A 20,055-nucleotide genomic window follows, 5' to 3' on the forward strand; every position below is an offset into this window, starting at 1 on the left:
ATCAAAGTAAAATGGGAACAACAATTGATACTGTATGGGAAGAGAAAGCTGACCGGTGGTGCCATGGACATTACAGCAGTGAAATTAAATTATTTCAATTAAATTTCATTGACCACCATGATGCGATTTCAACTCATGCCCCAGAAACACAAACCTGAGTCTCTGCCTGGTCAGTCTAGTGACATTATCACTGTCTCAACCCCTCACCAAGGCTCACATTAGGCACACTTAAACCTCCACCTGAACTACAGGCAGTTCAGATTTCCAGATTGAACTAGAAAATACTGACATACTGAGGAATACTTCCTAAAAATGAACCCTGAATCCCAAGTAACCAAACAAGTGGTCTTAACTACACACAATGTCTTTCCGTGAAATATTACTCAGGATCGGATCCTCATTCTAATAATATGCTCACTGAGCAATGTCTTCAGATAATGAAAGAATAACTTGCTGTCCTAATCTCTGTTTTGGGCTATCACCAAGGGTTTGTACATGTAATAATGGAACTGAGATATTAAGTGATAGCCCAGAATTGACTAGATTGCAACTTTATACTCCTTGAACAATAAAACAATAAAAAAAAGGATGCAAAACTTCCTTAACATTCTTGGGAACTTGGATCAGTAGAATACAACATTGAGATATAAGTTAAACCTACCTTGATGAAAGCTGACGATTTGACTTAACTCTCTGTACTTCAGCTGTAGCTCAGTGCTAGCACCCTCATCGGAGCCAGTCTAGGATAAGAAACAATAAGACCAGAAGACATAGGAGCAGGAGCAAATTAGGCCATTCAGCCCATCTAGACTGCTCTGCCTTTCAATTATGACTGATAAGTTTCTCAACCCCATTCTTCTGATTTCTCCCCTTAATCCCTGATCCCCTTGACACTGAAGAGCCTGTCTATCTCCATCTTAAGTATACTCAATGACCTGGCCTCCGCAGTCTTCTGTGACAGTGACTTCCATCGATTCACCACACTCTGGCTGAAGAAGTTTCTCCTTATCTCCATTCTAAAAGATCTTCCCTTTACTCTAAGGCTGTGCCCTCTGGTCGTAGAATCTCCTACCAATTAAGACATCTTCCCAGCATCCACTCTGTCCAGGTCATTCAGTATTCTGTAAGTTTCAATTAGACTCCCCCCCATATCTTTCTAAACTCCATCGAGTACAAACCCAAAGTCCTCATACATTGAGCTTCTCATTCCTGGGACCATTCTTGTGAACCTCCTCTGAACACGTTCCAGGACCAGTACATCCTTCCTGAGGTATGGGGCCCAAAACTGCATGCTGTACTCCAAATGTGGTCTGACCAGAGGCTTATAGAGCTTCAGAAATATATCCCTGCTTTATATATTCAAGCCCTCTCAAAATAAGTGCCAACATTGCGTTTGCCTTCCTATCTACTGACTCAACCTACAAGTTTACCTTGAGAGAATCCTGGACTAGAGCCCCCAAGTTTCTTTGCACTTCAGATTTCTGAATTTTCTCCGCATTTAGAAAATAGTCCATGCCTCTATTCTTCCTACAAAAGTGCATGACGTCACACTTTCCCACATTGTACTCCATCTGCCACTTCTTTGCCAACTCTCCTAACCTATCCAAATCCTTCTACAGCCTCCCCGGCTCTTCAATGCTACCTTCCCTCTACCTATCTTTGTAACGTCTGCAAATTTAGCCAGAATGCCCTCAGTTCCTTCATCCAGATCGTTAATGTATAAAGTGAAAAGTTGTGGTCCCAACACTGAGCTTTACAGAGCACCACTTGTCACTGGCTGCCATCCTGAGAAAGACCCTTTAATCCCCACTCTCTGCTTTCTACCAGACAGCCAAGCTTCTATCCATGCTTGTCAAAGGCCTTCTTGAAATCCAGGTAGATAACATCCACTGGCTTTCCTTGGTCTAACCTGCTTGTTACTTCCTCAAAGAATTCAAGCAGATTTGTTAGGCATGACCTCCCCTTGATAAAACCATGCTGACTATGCCTTAATTTACCATACACGTCCAAGTATTCAGAAATCTCATTCTTCACAATGGATTCCAGGATCTTTCCCAGGATCTCAATGCACGACTGAAGCTGACACTCCTGGGCAGTACTGCAGGAGTACAGCAGTGTTACAGGTGCTATCAATGGCTAAGACATTAAGTTGAGGTGCCACTTGTACTCTTGGAAGGATGACAATGATCACATGGCATTACTGATCTAAGAGCAGAGAGTTCTCCCCAGTATCTTGGCCAATATCTATCTACCCATCAGTCGATATCACCTAATATACCTTCTGTTCAACAACAGCAATGTACAGGTGTATTTGTTTAGCACCTTTAACCTATTAAAACAAGATGCTTTCCAGGAGAATTATGAAGCAAAATAAGGCATTGAGTCATATAATGAGATATAAAAAAGGAAGACGTGGTGCTGGAGAAACTCAGCAGGTCTGGCAGCAACTATGGAGAGAGAAACAGAGTCAATGTTTCAAGTCTGATATGACTCAGCTTTGGAACTTCAGACTTGAAACGTTTACTCTGTTCCTGTCTCCACAGATGCAGCCAGACCTGCTGAGATTCTCAATGAGCAGCATGTGGATGAGTGACAGGAGATGACCTGATTGATCCTTGGGGAACGACAGAAGTAACAGTACTGGATTGGAAAAGGAGCAAGTGAGAGAATTGGACATTATTGGTTTAATAATGTCCTTTAGGGGAGGAAACTGCCATTCCTAGCTGGTACACAAGTAATCAGGAAAGTAGAATATTATGTTTTATTGTGAGAGGAATTGAATGCAAGAGTCGGAGGTTATGCTTCAGTTATGCAGGGCATTGTTAATACCACATCTGGAGTACTGTGTACAAAACTGGTCACTATATGTACAGAAGGATGTTAATGAGTTGGAAACAGTTCTAAGAAGGTTTACCAAACAAATACCCAGAATGAGCCAATAGCCTTTGAGGAAAAGCGAAGCAGAGTAAAAATCTATATTATCTAAAATTTAGATTAGTTCTGCAATATATATAGCATTGCTTTTTTAAAAAAAAAATTAACATTGTGCCCAATTAAATGGCCTGATCTACAGCTTTAGTTAGCAGTAACTAGAATTAAATGTAGAAATCTGATGATGATTTTGAGAAAAGTCAGTGATAAATATTCGCTGGAGGGCAATGCTGTCCCCAAATTATGGTAACATTATACAAAGCTTTCAAACCACACTGAAATGTTTCTAATTAGATTAGATTACTTACAGTGTGGAAACAGGCCCTTTGGCCCAACAAGTCCACACCGCCCCGCCGAAGCGTAACCCACCCATACACCTACATCTACATCTACATTTACCCCTTACTTAACACTATGGGCAATTTAGCATGGCCAATTCACCTGGCCTGCACATCTTTGGACTGTGGGAGGAAACCGGAGCACCCAGAGGAAACCCACACAGACACAGGGAGAACGCCTGAGGCGGGAATTGAACCCGGGTCTCAGGCGCTGTGAGGCAGCAGTGCTAACCACTGTGCCACCGTGCCGCCCACTATTGAGGTAACCTTAGAATATAGATATTGGTACAGTCCTAAAATGATAAACCATCACTGTTCAGTATTAAATATCTAAGTGAAGATAATAGCTCAGCCAGACACTCCTTCTTAGATCTAACAGCCCAATCCAAAAATAAATCAAATCAACCAGTGTGTATTCTTACAAACTTTATCCACAAAGCAAAGATATTTAGGCTTAGCGTCCATATATGAAGTCAAATCACTTGATAATTCAGTCAGTAGTATATTGTAGTATAAAGTGCCTGTAAATATTTCAGAAATGGAAATTTGCAAATTACTTCCAAATTTCAAAACAATATTGAAAACAATCCAAACACTAAGCCTGTATGATTACAGTCAGTAAGCAATAGAGAAATCAACCTCTACATTGTGAATTGGTGCAGAACAGACAGTATCATTCCCCCGTGATTTTGCACCTTACCCAGGTCTGACATACCCGGTTTTATACTGTGTCTAAACGGGTTTTGCTAGGGACCGTATGGGATCAGAATTTTGAGTTGTAAGGCTAACTGCTTGGCAGCTGCATATACTTGCCCATCACTTTATAAACAGTATCATTTTCATCAGCATGAGCCAGATATCTTGATGACTGTCAGATCGATTGGACAAAATATCATTACTATAATGCTGCCCTCCCCCTTTGGAGTTAAAAATCTTCAATGTTCCCACAAGGCTCCAAAATCGTGGATCATATTAAAAGCACAATGAAGAGTCAGTGTATATTAGTAGATTTTCCTTTTGATAGGATGAATGCCTGTCAATTCCCAACGTCAGCTCCGAGGTAACATTAAAGACACATTACTCCACATTGGCCACATTTCAACAGTTAAAGCAAGGGCCGGCCATTTGCCCCTGGGTTTTTTTTTATGTCTTGTTGCCAGTCACAAAGGTTAAATGTTGGGGCCTGCCTGTCCCCATTTTCAGGGTTCCCCTCGGGACAGCGTTGTCCGGCAGTGGTCGTCGGGTAGGTACATGAGGTAGGTTCCGCCCCCAGTGGGTATCCTGGTTCCAACCAACCCTATCCGGGCTGGCATACGGCATTTGGGATCGCAAGGATGCTGAATATAATTTGTTTTACCTGTAACTTGCATCATGGTTCAGTCTGGTTCTGGCCATCCCAAAGGAAAACCACTGCTCACCTCATCTGCGACTGGAAATTCCTGGACCGGTTTGTACTGTTGGTCTGGATCATGTCAGTGACTCCAGCCAGAAAACGTAGGGTTAAATAAAGATAATGAGCTTCTTGATTATTGTTCAATTGTTTGTCACTTCTATCAGACAGAAAGGCGCATCTTTCAGACTTGTAACACAAGCCATTCGTATTCAGGCTACTCCTTGAATTTTATTGCATTTGCATCCGTATCATACTTGGACATACTGAGCAAATTTGGCCGTTTGGCCTAGCAGTCAGGGGCATGCTTCATTAACATTACTCTAGTCCCTGGGATGGGACCCGGTTTAGGATGGCGCAAGTCATTCATCCCCATGGTAACGACTATGAAGACTGAATGCTTCGTTTTCAAAAGAAGGAAAAGTTTCAACAAGTGGATGCTTTAAATTAAGGCTGGGGACAATCAGGAGATGATTCAATTTCCTAGAGTGTGGAAACAGGCCCAACATGTCCACACCAATCCTACGAAAAATAAACCACCCAGACCCATTTCCCTCTGACTAATGCACCTAACACTATGGGCAATTTCCCATGGCCAATTCACCTGACCTGCACATCTTTGGACGGTGGGAAGAAATCGGAGCACCCAGAGGAAACCCACACATGCACAGGGAGAATGTGCAAATTCCACACAGACAGCCATCCAAGGGTGGCATTAAACCCGGGACCCTGGCACCGTGAGGCAGCAGTGCCAACCATATAGCCACAGGGCTCAGCATGTATACAGGAACGAAATCCCAATTCTCAAAAAGGGTCGGTATGTCAGACATAGGCTCGGGATTCCAAGCAGAATCTAAGTTTTTTTTATTTTACAGTATTGTTGCTTTAACCTTGTTTATATATTCCTCAACATTAGTGGCTTTACATTGTTTTCTCATGTTATTTCTATTTTTTTATATACATATATATATAACCATTCATAGTCACCTCCCCAAGTTTTGGGAGTTTCATCTACCATTTATATATCTATCCCTATCCCCCAATCATATGCAAACTTTCTTCAACTGGCCAGTCCTGTAGCTTTCCATTCTTTAATTAACAATGAATTAATGCAGTCATGTTTTAAATTAGCCATGAATCAATATGACAGGTCACTGAGAATGTGTGAAGGAATCCTAACAATTAATGTTGATTCAGGCTAATACAATTGATTTATTATAAATATTAATAATATAAATAATAATATATAATTAATAATAAATATTTATAAAATAAATAAAATAATCATTATCTTTAATTCAGGGTGGAAACCCAACAAGTGACTAAAACATTTTAAAAACTGTACTCTGCTGCTTTATCCTTCTTATGACATCATTCTCTTCCCTTCTGTAGTTGATGTCCTTGCCTCTATTTTCATTTTAACCTCATTTAACCAATTTGTTAATTTGTGTTTGTCTAACTTTAAAGCCCGTTCCTAACTATACACTTTGGGATCTTACTTGTCATATTCTGAAAGCTAATTTTAGGATTTGAATTTTCAGCTAATCAAAACTTGCAAGAGGAGAATAACTAAAAAGGTGATTTGTCTCATTCACTCGTCCTAGTCATTGTATCACACGGCTGTGACATTATGGAGTTTGCCAACTCCATGAAATGGGGCAGTGATACTACAAAAGGAATAATGATAGATATACCACCCTATTCCTCGATATGTTTGGCTGTCCCTATTTTCCAAAGGTTGGAATGCTGGGTGACAGCAGTGCCTGTATAAGTCAGGCAGTGGTCCTTTTTCATCGTTAGGGACACCTAATGATATGGATAGAGCTCAGCTTGAATTTTGGAATGAGCACTGAGTGGAGGGGTACCAAGCATTCTTTATGCATTACTGAGTGTGGATGCCTCTGAAGACGATTATGGAAAATAAGTAAGTTTTCAATTATTTTTGAGGACATTGGAGGATAAACAGAGCTTCGTTCTCAATGTCTTGTTTTGAGAGCTGATCTCCTCTGTGGTAATATATCAATGGTCACTTTTTATAATATATCTGAGTAACATACAACATTTTATTTTCTTATCTAATTTATAAATATATATTTATATATTATATATAAATTGGAAATTAATTTATTCAGTATTTAATATTTAATGTAAAATGCATACAGTTCCCAACTTTGAAATCCACTATAATTGCCCGGTTTTAGTCCCTTAATTTAAATCCAAAATTAGTTTTCTTAAGTAGTGCTGACTAGTCTTTGCTCAATTACAATGCTACAGGTCGTGAAATAACAGGAGCTGCCTTAAAAGGATTTGTCTATTCAAATTTTTTTAAAACTACTAATGCATGAATAATAGCCGAATCCAAGGACACATATATTAACCATAAGATTTTTTTTTGATGATTTATTACAATCTAATGTTGAACTTCAACTGTCATTGAGGGAGGGGACTTTCTGAATAAAGTTATGGCTGGCACATCATAATCACCAATGAAACACATCAGTCTTAAAATTAAGTGGAAACAAACGAGTCTGAAACACAATAAAAAGGTTATAATGTCATTTTGCTCCATATTAAGCAGGTTTGAAATTGAATAAGGTTGGCTTTTATGTAAGGATAAAAGAGATTAGTTAGAAACTGACAGTAAGGCAGTCATGACCTGTAAAAAGAACAAGAGTTAACATTTTATTTCATAATCATTGTAAAATCCTCTACCTTAAAAGAAACCATGTTAGATTTCCATAATAGAAATCAGATTCAAAACAGTCCCAGATCTCAAGCTCCAGGGAACATTCAATCACCAACAAACAAATGTGCATTCAAACCAAATCACAAAGGGTTAAACTTTTTATTAGCTGTACAGCTCTATTTTTTCTCTATCTCTGGCTTACACACACACACACACTCACATACCATATCTCAGTTTTTAGCTTGGGAGTTTAGTCTGATAGATCTGGCTGTGGCAACATTGGTTAACCAAGTGTGGAAGAATTGTTACTGCTGACCAGCCTTACCTTTTAACACATCAAGAAAGAACAACGGCCACCCTCCATATTCCATAAACAAAGAACAATCACCAAAACGAACAAAAACGCAAGACAAGCCAAGCTGAACAGATACAACAGGCACAACAACAACAATACAGCAGTTACATCAGTGAGATTATTACATCAGTGGACAATGTTGTTCCTGGACTACAGCAGTAAAGTTATTGAGAATTAAGTGAAGCAGCTGTAAATTCCAAAGACCGATCAGCCTGTAAGGTCACTCATCAAATATCAGGGGCCTCTTACCCCTGTAACCTCAAATACCAGGGGCCTCTTGCCCTCTGTAACTTCAAATATCAGGGGCCTCTTGCCCCCTGTAACCTCAAATACCAGGGGCCTCTTGCCCCCTGTAACTTCAAATATCAAATGTTAATAATTTCCTAGATTGAAACTGTTGAGGGCAACAGTCTTCTAAAACTGCTGAAAATACAAGCATCTGATCTTCTCAGAACCTGGGAATTAAAAAATGTTCAAACGATCTCGAAGTGTTTTTTAAACCTAAGAAGAAAGGAAGACTGTGAAAAACAAAGCTCACAATATAATAAATTTCAGTCAGAGTCAAATTCTGAAGCAGCGAATTTTATTGAAATGTTCTTGCAAGATGGGTGTCTAACAAATAGGCACCCCGATCGAAAATTTACTCCACAATTTATACAGTTTAATTGAGTCTCTCTCGGTATTTCCCCGTTTACCTCATTGGCCTAACCTATTACGTGTCAAACCCATCACTATTCCCTATTGTGTTCTATCCCTGCCTAGCTGTGCTCCGCCCTTGTTTATTTCTCCCCCTACTCCAAGCCAGGCGACCCTTACTCTTATTTATCCTATCACTTATTTGCAGCTCACTTGACTCATTTTAGTGCCTACATGGGGGCAATATGCCGAGTTGGCATAACTCAATGTTCTTTTTACTCTTTATCTATTTGTCTGTAACATCTTCCATTGTTTGCAGGCACGTTCCATTCTTGTATGCACATTTTTTGCTCACTCAGCTCTTTGCTGAAACAATTATACACTGGTGTGAGTTCATTTACCTTGCATAAGCAATTATGGTTGCAGAAGTGACACTGCTTTACCAATATCCCACATCAATATTTATTTTAATTTAAAAGAAAAAAAAAACTAAGTTCAAACAGAGTTTTTTTTTAAAACGAAAAAATACGAGGTTCAAACAATCGGAGTATTTTTTTAAGCGAAAAAAAACGAAGTTCAAATGATTGGAGATTTTTTTAAAAACGAAAAAAAACTAAGTTCAAATGGTCGAAGATTTTTAAAAAAAGATGTCCAAATGGTCAAAGTTTTATTTTAGAAAAGTGAAAAAAACAAAGTCCAAATGATCGAAGTGTTTAAAAAAATGCAGTTCAATGAAAAAAAACGAAGTTCGAACGATCAGAGTTTATTTTAAGGAAAAAAACAAGTGTAAGTGACATGTACCCGAAAATAAACGAAGTTAAGGCAATCAGAGTTTTTTTTAAACCAAAAATAACGAAGTTTAAGTGACGTGACCCGAAAATAAACGAAATTAAGGCAATCTGAGTTTTTTTTAAAACCCGAAAAGTAATGAAGTTAACACAACCCGAACCCGAAAATAAATGAAGTTTAAGCGATCGAAGTTTTTTTAAAAAAAGAAAGCATTGGAAAATAACAAATCTCTGGAGATTGATTTTTTTTACTTCTGAAATCAACGAAGCTCAGGAGAAAGAAATTTTTTTTAAAAAACCAAAAAGTAACAAAGCTGGGGAATTCAGATTTCAACCCTCCCCTCAGAGTTCAGTAATTTTCAAAGGCCACTGTCCGTAAGTACCAAAGCACCCTTCAATTAATTTCTCCCCCCCCTTTTTAAACATTTAACAAGTACCCCAGACTCAACCCTTGCTACGACCGATCCTTTCGGGCTAGACTGGAAGATAAACAGCGAGGGGTCACGTCAGACACCACTTGAATGAGAGGCAATCCAAACGTTCTTAAAGTAGTCACGTCCGGCTGGCCAAATTCCTCAACACTCAATAGTGAAGGACATTTAACTCTTACACCGCTGTTCACAATCTGTCCGAGCCAAAACGCGTCACGGCACCAAAATGAAGACCTGTGATCCCTCAAGAGGGGCCTCTTCATTCGAAATCAGTCAAAGGAATCGACAAATGCGGTCTATTCAAAAAGCAAGGTTCATTAGTTCATTGAATTAAGGTACCTTGATGCAATTCCATCCAGCAACACAGAGATTGAAGCTTCTGTGTTCTGTGATGAAGTTGCGCAATGACATTTGAAAATTACACATTATTTATATGTTTTTTAAGAAATAGTACAGCCTTTATTACAAGAAAGACCAATCACATACAATAAAGTGACTTGATTTACAGCAAGTTAATCCAATGATATTTTCTTTAAGGAGGATATCTAATGTACGTAAATTGTCATGCGATGTATTAGTTCAAGGTTAGTTCAAATGGTCAATTAATATGTCAGTATTCATCTTATGAAAACTCTATTGTCCTCTTCTCTTTGAACTGCAAGTTAATTCTGCAAATCAGCAGTATGGTTCAAAGGCCATTTTGTTGAAATAAAAATCTACATATTTTGTTGCCTAAATTCCAATTTTAGATCCTCACTTTCACATCCAGCTTCAAGAGTCATGAAAGCTAAACTAAAACCTTGGTTCTATGGCAGCTTGATCCCACCCATTCAGGCTGCGTCTATTGTTCTAACATTAAAAAAAACCAAGGCCTCACAAGCTGTTTACTTTATTGGCTAGGAGCAGACCACTCAGCACCACTGTCTCAAGCTTGCTTCATTAAAAAACACCAGGACAAAATACAGCTCTTAAAGCCATAGTATCATCACAATGGTGGAAGGTGACTGAATTACAATGTTTAAAAGGGAATTCAATAGAGCTTATTCTGTGTCTGAGGTTTCCTTTTCCTTACTTCCCCTTGTCAATGGGTGCTCTCATACAGGAATTCAATTTCTTCCGAAGAATGGTCTCCCATGTGTTGACATCTGTGTTGTATTTCTCATGGGAAGTCTTCAGAGAGTCTTTGTCCTCCTCTCATTCGAGTGCCTTCCTTGAGCTGGGTGAAGAAGATTTGCTTTGGTAATCAGCTCTTGAGCACATGGCCAGCTGAGTGGAGTTAGATTAGCTAGAACACAGAACATATAACAGTACAGCACACGAACAGGCCCTTCAGCCTACACTGTTGTTCCGAATATGACATCAAATTAAACTAATCCCTTCTGCCTGCCCACGGTCCATATCTCTCCATTCCTTGCATATTCATGTGTTTATCGAAAAGTCCTTTAAATGCCCCTATCATATCTGCCTCTACCACCATCCCTGGCAGTGCGTTCCAGATACCTACCACTCTTTGTGTAAAAAAACTTGCCCCTCACAACTCGTTTGAGCTTACCCCCTCTCATTCTAAATGCATAACCCTTAGTATTTCAACACTGGGAAAATGATTCTGACTGCATCTCATAATTTTATAGACTTCTATAAGGTCTCCCCACAGCCTCCACTGCTCCAGAGAAAACAACCCATGTTTTTCTAGCCTTTCCTTAAAGCTCATACCCTCTAATCCAGGCAGCATCCTGGTAACCTTTTTCTGCATCTTCTCCAAAGCCTCAACATTCTTTCTGTAATATGGCAACCAGAATTGAACACAATACTCTAAGCGTGGTCTAACCAAAGTTTTATAAAGCTGCAGCATGACATCCTGACTCTTCACTTTATTCACTGCAACATGACATCCTGCAGGCCACACTTTATCCCGACTCTTGTACTCATTTCCTCAGCCAATAAAGGCAAGCGTGCCTTCTTTACCACCCTTTGTACTTGCCTGACTATTTTTAGGGAGCTTTCTATTTGTGTGGCCACTCTCAGGGCGCTATGGACTTGAAACCCAAGATCCCTTTGTACATCAATGCTGTTCAAGGTCCTGCCATTAACTGTATACTTTTCCTTCACATTAGATCTCCGGGCATCTAACACTTACCCAGATTAAACTCCATCTGCTGTGTCCCTGCTGATATCTTCAACTGATCTATATTCTGCTGTATCCTTTGGCAACTTTCTACACTATCCACAGCTCCACCGATCTGTGTATCATCTGCAAATTTACTAATTCATCCTTCTACATTTTCATTCAAATCATTTATATATATCACAAACAGTAGAGGTCCCAGTGCAGATCCCTGCAGACCACCACTAGCTACACACCTCCTGCCAGAAAAACATCCTTCCACCACTACCCTCTGTCTTCTATGGACAAGCTAATTCTGAATCCATGCAGCCAAGTCACCATGTATCCCATGCATCTTAATCTTTTGGATGAACCTACCGTTAGGGACCCTGTTGAAAGTCTCACTAAATTCCATGTAGACAGCATTCACTGCTCTACCTTTGTCACCTTCTCGAAAAATTCAATCAAGTTAGTAAGACATGGCCTGCCCCGTACATAGCCACACTGACTGTCCCTAATGCACATAAATCCTATCCCACAGAATTCTCTCCAATAGGTTCCCAACCACCGATGTGAGACTGACTGGTTTATAGTTTCCTGGATTATCCCGATTTCCCTTCCCATCAGCCCTCCGGTACCTCTCCAGTTACTGGCGAGGATACAAAGATCTTGGTCAAGGCCCCAGCATTCTCCTCTCTCACATCTCTCAATAACCTCTCAATAATTGGGCCCTGGGGACTTATCCAACTTAACACTCTTTAAGAGACCCCAAACCACTTTGTTTTCTTGATCTCAAGATGTCCTAGCATGGTCCACACAAATCTCACTGCCCTCCATAAGCTGCTCCTGGGTGAATATCAACACAAAGTACTCACATACGATCTCACCCACATTCTATGCTTCCAAGCACAAATTCTCTCCTTTATCCTTGAGTGGTCCTGCCTTCTCCCTAGTTAGCCTCTTGTTTTTAATGAATGTATAGAATGTCTTGGGATTCTCTTTAACCCTACTTGCCAAGGGTTATTTCATGTCCCCTTCTTGCTCTCCTAATTCTCTGCTTGAGTTCTTTTCTGCTTTATTTTCCCCACAGGGCCTATCCGATTTTAGCTTCCTAAACCTTATATGTCATCTTTTTTTCCCTTTTGACTAAATTCTCAATCTCCCTCATTATCCAAGGGTCCTTTATTTTGCTATCCTCTCCTTCCTCCGAACTGGAACATGCCGGTCTTAAACTCCGATCAGCAGGTCTTTAAACAATCCCTACATGGCAAATGTGCACTTGCACAATAACAATTTACACTCGCGAGCTCCTGGCTTATACTGATGTAATTTGCCTTCCTCCAATTTAGTACCTTCCTACCAGGACCTGAATATCCTTATTCATAGCTATCTTAAAACTTAAGGGGTTATGATAATTGTTTCCAATATGCTGTCCCACAGAACAGTCAGGCTTATTGGCCAATACAAGGTCCAGTATGTCCCCTCCTTTAGTTGGACTGGTCACATACTGTTTCAAAAAACCCTCTTGAATGCACTTATCCAATTCTGCTTCATCTAAGGCTCTGTTCTAAGGCAATCCTAGTCAATGTTGGCGAAGTTATAGTCACCCACTAAGACAAACTCTGTTGTTGTTGCATCTTTCCATAATCTGCCCACATAATCGTTCCTCAATGTCTTGATGGTTATTGGGAGGCCTAGAGTATAATCCTATCAGAGTCATTGTACCCATCTTATCTTTGAGATCTACCCATACTGCCTCAGTGAATGAGCCCTTAGTAATGAAATTCCTCCACCTCTCTTACTTTCCTCCCTATTTTGTCTAAAATAATGAAACCCTAGAGCGTTGAGCAGCCAGTCCTATCCTTCTCTCAACCAGGTCTCTGTCAGTGCCGTAACACCGTATTCCCATGTACTGATCTAGGCTCTAAGTTATTTGTTTTACTTATAATACTGCTTGCATTGAAATAAATACACTTAAGTCAATTAATACCATTGTGTTCATTTACCTGTCTCTGCCTGTCCTTCCTTTCTGATTTACTGGTCCTAACATCGACCTTCCTCCCAATCCCTCTGCTTGCTGACCTGCTGCTCTGGTTCCCAGCCCATTTGTTCCTTGCCTCACTAGCATATGACATTGGTAATAAGCCAGAGATTGCTACCCTTGAGGTCCTGCTTTTCAGCCTCTGTCCTAACTCCCTGTACTCACTCGGCAGGACCTCATCTCTCTTTCTTCCAATGTCGTTGGTACTAAGGTGCACCGTGACCTCTGGCTGCTCACCCTCCCTCTTAAGAATTTCATACATCTGCTCAGAGATGTCCTTGACCCTGGCACTAGGAAGGCAACACACAGTCTTGGAGTCTCAAACGTGGCCACTGAAATACCTGCCTGTGTCCCCAACTAGGCTTGATGCTAGTGCTGTTGGTTGCTTCAAGGATACTGTTGTCAGTGCACCTATCCTCTGGATTTATACAGAGAATCCATCTCAAACAGGGGTATAGTACTTCTCAAGGGCTTTAAAGTGGCATTGAAACATAGTCCAAGGTTTGGAACCATGTACTAGAGTCAGAAGAATACACAAGGATCTTGAAACATCAAGGTCATTGAAGATTCTCATCCTTAGGTGCCTGAAGGGAAACATTCACACAGCATTACAGTACACATATGTAAATGGTACCAATTAACAGATTTCAATGTTTAACATCATTTTTATAATTACTAGTCTGTTTCTCCAATAACTTTCCTCAGGCAGCACATAGGCAAACCAGAAAGTTGTCTAATCGTAGATGATTGTTTTGTGAAATGTGCAAGCAATGTGTTGCACCATCTTGTGGCAACATTATGGTATGAACAATTCAAGCTTGTGTTGTTCCAACAGAAGTTAATTACAAATCATTTTCAGTAAATACAACAAAGAACACAACATAAAAGTCGGCATTTTGGAATTCATTCATTTACATATCCTGAAAATGAACTGTTCAATATCAAGTTCAAAACATTGACAGTTTTAGATTAGATTCCCTACTGTGTGGAAACAGGTTATTTGGCCCAACCAGTCCACACCGACCCTCCAAAGAGTAACCCACTCAGACCCATTTCCCTCTGACTAATGCACCTAACACTATGGGCAATTTAGCATGGCCAATTCACCTGACCCGCACATCTTTGGACTGTGGGACAAAACCAGAGCACCCAGAGGAAACCCATGCAGACACGGGGAGAATGTGCAAACTTGCCAGAGGTAGTCACTTGCAGCTGGAATTGAACCAGGTCCCTGGCGCTGTGAGGCAGCAGTGCTAACCACTGAGCCACCGTGCCGCCCAAAATCTTCTGTCCTGAGCAAGGCTGTTTCTGCCCAGTTCCAAACTGGGCACCTTTGCATGTTAGGCGAATGTGATAACCACTACACTACAGAAGTGAACCCTGTTATTTGCAGGAATGACAGATTGTAACAATTAGCAACAACAATTGACCAAAAACCTAACGGGGTCACCATATAAATACTGTGGCTGCAAGAGCAAGGCAAGGCATCAGGGAGTCCTGGAAAAACCTGGAGTCAATGGGATTCAGAGGAAGACTTTCTGCTGATTGGTGTTATAACCCATTGGAAAGGAAGGTACAGCATTGTGGTCACTGGGGTCAGTCATCTTAGCAGGCTCCCTCAGAATTTTATTTTTAATTTAACCTATTTTTCTAACCAACTTCTTCAGAGACATTATTACATGGGTGGCTTGGTGGCTCAGTGGTTAGCACTGCTGCCTCACAGCACCAGGGACATGGGTTTGATTCCAGCCTTGGGCGGGTCTGTGTGGAGTTTACACATTCTCCCCGTGTCTGTGTGGGTTTCCTCTGAGTGCTCCCGTTTCCTCCCACAATCCAAAGATTTGCAGGTTAGGTGAATTGACCTTGCTAAATTGCCCATGGTGTTCAGGGATGTGTAGCATAGATGCATTAGTCAGGGGTAAATATAGGATAATATGATAGGGAAATGGGTCTGGGTGGGTTACTCCTCAGAGGGTCATTGTGGACTTGTTGGGCTGAAGGGCCTGTTTCCAGACTGTAGGGATTCTATGATTCTATGATACACACCTCTGGAGCAAGTAGGACTTGAACCAAGGTGTTTTGGTCGAGGTTAGGGACTCTACCACTATGCCACAAGAGAGCCCAGTTTCTCAGTGTAGTGTCCAAGGACTAACCATCTTCAACTGCTTCATCAACGACCTTCCCTCCTCCATGAGGTCAGAAGTGGGAATGTTCACCGAAGATTGTGCAATGTTCAGCACCATTTGTAATTCCTCAGATATTGAAGTAATCCATGTTCAGATGCAACAAGACATGGACAATATCCAGGTTTGGGCTGGTAAATGATAAATAACATTTGTAACAGATAACTGCCAGGCAAAGATCATCTCCAATAAGAGACAATCTAACTACCATCCCTTGATATTCAATGGTATTACCATCACTCCATGAAATTGGGATCACCATTGATCAGAAATTGAACTGGACTTTCCCTATAAAGGTCAGAAATCACATGACACCCAGGTTATAGTCCAACAGGTTTATTTGAAATCACAAGCTTTCGGAGCGCTGCCCCTTTGTCAGGTGAAGTGAAGAAAAGCAAACAGGCACAGAATTTATAGGCAGAGAGATCGGGGCGGAGAGGTCAAAAAACCTGACAAATGATATGAGCGGAGTGTTGAATAATAAGTCTCTGAATAATAAGCAGCTGATCTCTCTGCCTATAAATTCTGTGCCTGTTTGCTTTTCTTCACTTCACCTGACAAAGGGGCAGCGCTCCGAAAGCTTGTGATTTCGAATAAACCTGTTGGACTATAACCTGGGTGTCATGTGACTTTTGACCTTCTGCCCACCCCCTTCCAACGCTGGCACCTCCACATCATACTTGCTATTTAAAAACCTTGTTTACAAAAGCAAGTCTCAAAAAAAAGGATTGAAACCAGATGGACCATCTGGCTTTGACAAAGGCCCCAGAAATGTCGATGACAGAAACAGCCCTATCAACGCTGCAAAGTCGTCCTCACTAAAATCTGGAGGCTATTGCCAAAGTTGAGAGAGTTATCTCACAGACTAGTCAATCGGCAGCCTTACAAAGTCATACTCATGGAATCATACTTTACAGACAACGTGTCCTGGGAGTCCTTAACATTGACTCTGGATCCTATGAAGGCTGATGACTTCAAGTCAAACATGGGCAAGGAAAGCTTCTGCTGATTACCACATACCACCCCACCATCAGTTGATGAATCAGTACTCCTCCATATTGAACAACACTTGGAGGAAGGACTGAGCAGAATGGGGGATTTCAATGTCCACCACCAAGAGTGGCTCAGCAGCAGTACTACTGACTGAGCTGGTTGGGTCCGAAAGGACATAGCTGCGAGAGTGGATCTGCAGCAGGTGATGAGGGAACTAACAAGAGGAAAAAACATACTTGACCTCATCCTTACCAATCTGCCATGTGCAGATGCATCTGTCCCTGACAGTATCGGTAAGAGTGATCACCACACAGTCCTTGTGGAGACAAAGTTCCAACTTGAGATTGAGAATACCCTCCATCACGTTGTGTGGCACTATCACTGTACTAAATGAGACATACTCAAGATCTCCTGAATTTTGGGTACTCAGTTCAAGTCTGGGTGCCATGCTCCACCAACAGCAGCGGAATTGTACTCCAGCACAATCTGTAACTTCATGGCCCAGCATATCCCCAACTCAGCCATTACCATTAAGCCAGGGGATCAACCCTGGTTCAATGGAGAATGTAAGAGGGCATGCCAGGAGTAGCACCAGGCATTTCTAAAACTGGTGTCAACCTGGTGAAGCTACCAAACAGGACTACTTGCAAGCCAAACAGTATAAGCAGCAAGTGATAGACAGAGCTAAGCATTTCTCCAAACATTGGATCAGATCTAAGCACTGCAGACCTGCCACATCCAGTCATGAATGGTGGTGGACAATTAAATAACTCTCTGGAGAAGGAGACTCCACAAATATCCCCATCTTCAATGATGGGAGAGCCCAATATATCATGCAAGAAACTTTAGGTAGATGTGTTGAATGGATGATCCACCTTGGCACCCCTCCAGAAATCACCAGATGATGCTCACTTGCCACACTCCTAGCCAAATTGTTTCCGTACAGCTACAATACTGGCATCTACCCGACAATGTGGAAATTTGCCCAGGTATGTCCTGTACACAAACTTCAGGACCAATCTAACCTGGTCAAACCACTGCCCTATCAGTCAACTCTCAATCATCAACAAGCTGATGGAAGGTCTCATCAACAGTGCTACCAAGCAGCACCTGCTCAGCAACAACCTGCTCAGTAACAGTTTGGTTCTGCCAGGGCCACTCAGATTCTGAACTCATTTCAGCCTTGGTTCAAACTTGGACGAAAGTGCTGAATTCCAGAGATGAGGTGAGAGTGACAGCCTTTGACATCAAGGTCAGATTTGAACGAGTGTGGCATCAAAGAGCTCTAGAAAAACTGGAGTCAATGGGTATTGGGAGCAAACTCTCTGCTGGTGGAGTCAGACCTGGTACAGAAGAAGATGGTTGGAGGTCAACCATCTCAGCTTCAGGATACCTCTGCAGAGTACCTCAGGGTAGTGTCTTAGGCTCAAGCATCTCCAACTGCTTCATCAGCTCCTTCCCTTCATCATAAGATCAGAAGTGAGAATGTTCACTTATGACTGCACAATGTTCAACAGCATTTGCGACGTTGGGTGACACGGTGGCTCAGTGGTTCGATTCCAGCCTCAGGTAACTGTCTGTGTGGAGTTTGCACATTCCCCCCGTACTAAATGGCCCATATTGTCCAGGGATGGGTAGGTTAGATGGAATAGCCATGGGAAATGCAGTGATAGGGAGTGAGTCTGGGTGAAATGCTTTCCAGAGAGTTGGTATGGATTTGTTTCCATACTGTGGGCATTCTATGATTGTCCTTAGGTGCTGAAGCAGTCCATGTCAAAATGCAGCAAGATCTGGACAATATCCAGATTTGGGCTGACAAGTAGCAAGTAAGATTTGTGCCACACAAATGCCAGTCAATGACCATCTCCAAAATGTGAGAATCCAACTACTCCCCCTTGACATTCAATGATATTAAGATCAGTGAAGCCCCCCCACTATCAACATCCTGGGGTAACCATTGACCAGAAACTGAACTAGACTAGCCACATAAATACCATGGCTACAAGAACAAGTCAGAGGCTAGGAATTCACAGTAAGTCACTTACCTCATGACTCCCCAAAGCCTGTCAACCACCAACAAGGCACATGTCACTGTGTGATGGAATACTCCCACTTGCCTTGAAGGGTGCAGTTCTAACAACACACAAAAATCTTAAAACCATCTGGTTTGATTTTTGTCTCCAACCAGAGTGTTTTACCTGATGCTGCAATGTTTATGCTATCTTCCATAATATAAGAAACTGGGCTTGGATGTCAGATATTGGATAATCCAACAGACATTTATTATAGTAAAAATATCAGGCACATATTGTCCAGATTAACAAAGTTTTGATGAAGAGTCACTGGATTTGAAATGAAAACTCTGCGTTTTCCCCACAGATGCTGCCAGACCTGCTGAGTTTCTGTAGAAATTTATGTTTCTTTTTTAGACCTTTATCATCCACAGTTCTTTGTTTTATCTCCTTGATTGGCACTCCATTGAATACTTGCAGCATTCATTCTCTCCATCACCTACACACAGTGGCAGAAATGTGTACCATCTACAAGGTGCATTGCAACAAATTCACCAAAGCTCATACAATAGCACCTTCTGCTTGTGGTAACCAGGGAATTCAGAAGGAAGTACTTTGCACAAAGTGTGGTGAGAATTAGGTACTCACAACTCACTGAATGGTACAGTCACAGAATCATAGAGGTCTAGAGCACAGAAAAAGGCCCTTCAGGCCATTAAGTCTGTGCTCTTCACTATTCTAATTCCATTTTCCAGTACTTGTCCCTTAGCCTTTGTGACAATGCTATGGATTTAAGAGGTGCATTTTGTCCTTTTTTTTCAATGAAGGTTCAGACAGAGGGATGGAGCAGTCTGCTCCGAGCCAATAAAGTAAACAACTTGTGAGGCTTTGCATTTTCTTCTTAAAGTCGGAACAATAGAAGCAGCCTGAATGAGTGTGGTCAAGCCCCCACAATCCTAGAGTTTTTCTTAGTTTTAGCCTTCAGTAGCAGTTGCTGGGGTCTTGAGGCTGGATTGGAAAGCTCTTATTCCTCTCTCTGGGGTTCTCTTTCTGCTGCTAGCATTGCTTGTGAGACAATCTATTTTACTGAATTTACCTGTGTCAAAGATGCCTTTATGGAATATTACTATATTGGAACAGTTAATTAGTCATAGTTAATATATATAT

This window comes from Chiloscyllium punctatum, chromosome 20 (genome assembly GCF_047496795.1).
Source record: "Chiloscyllium punctatum isolate Juve2018m chromosome 20, sChiPun1.3, whole genome shotgun sequence".
Lineage (NCBI taxonomy): Eukaryota > Metazoa > Chordata > Chondrichthyes > Orectolobiformes > Hemiscylliidae > Chiloscyllium > Chiloscyllium punctatum.